The following is a 343-nucleotide window of genomic DNA, read 5'->3' as shown; positions in this document are numbered from 1 at the left end:
TCGGATTTTGGGCTGATTTTCTACTGGAATGTGAAGGTTTGTCATGGCTATTTTGTTAGATATACAGTCGCGGAAAACATTAAGAGACCACTTTTACAAAGTTTTCTTTAAAAGCATCTCTACATGTATGGTACTCATTTCATTCGAGTTTATTTTATTTTTTTAAATACCAACACAAACAAGTCATTAATGAGACACTGATTAAGTGATCGCCTGAAACACATCTGGTTTTAGAGGAAGATTATAAAAACCACTGCTGGGATTAAACATTGACATCATCCCACTAAAACTGATGCATAAACGCATAAGTTAAAATACTCGTGTTGTGTTGCTGAATAATAAT

General features: G+C 33.2%; 1 protein-coding gene across 1 annotated transcript in view; it reads left to right on the top strand.

Moving 5' to 3' along the window:
* Window positions 1-343, top strand: part of dimt1l (DIM1 dimethyladenosine transferase 1-like (S. cerevisiae)) — a 25,344-nt gene that overhangs the window by 7,891 nt on the left and 17,110 nt on the right. The window lies entirely within an intron of this gene.

The sequence above is a fragment of the Etheostoma cragini genome, chromosome 5, assembly GCF_013103735.1.
Source record: "Etheostoma cragini isolate CJK2018 chromosome 5, CSU_Ecrag_1.0, whole genome shotgun sequence".
Classification (NCBI taxonomy): domain Eukaryota; kingdom Metazoa; phylum Chordata; class Actinopteri; order Perciformes; family Percidae; genus Etheostoma; species Etheostoma cragini.
Note: the sequence above shows the minus strand (reverse complement) of the source record. Positions and strands in the feature narration are given on the sequence as shown.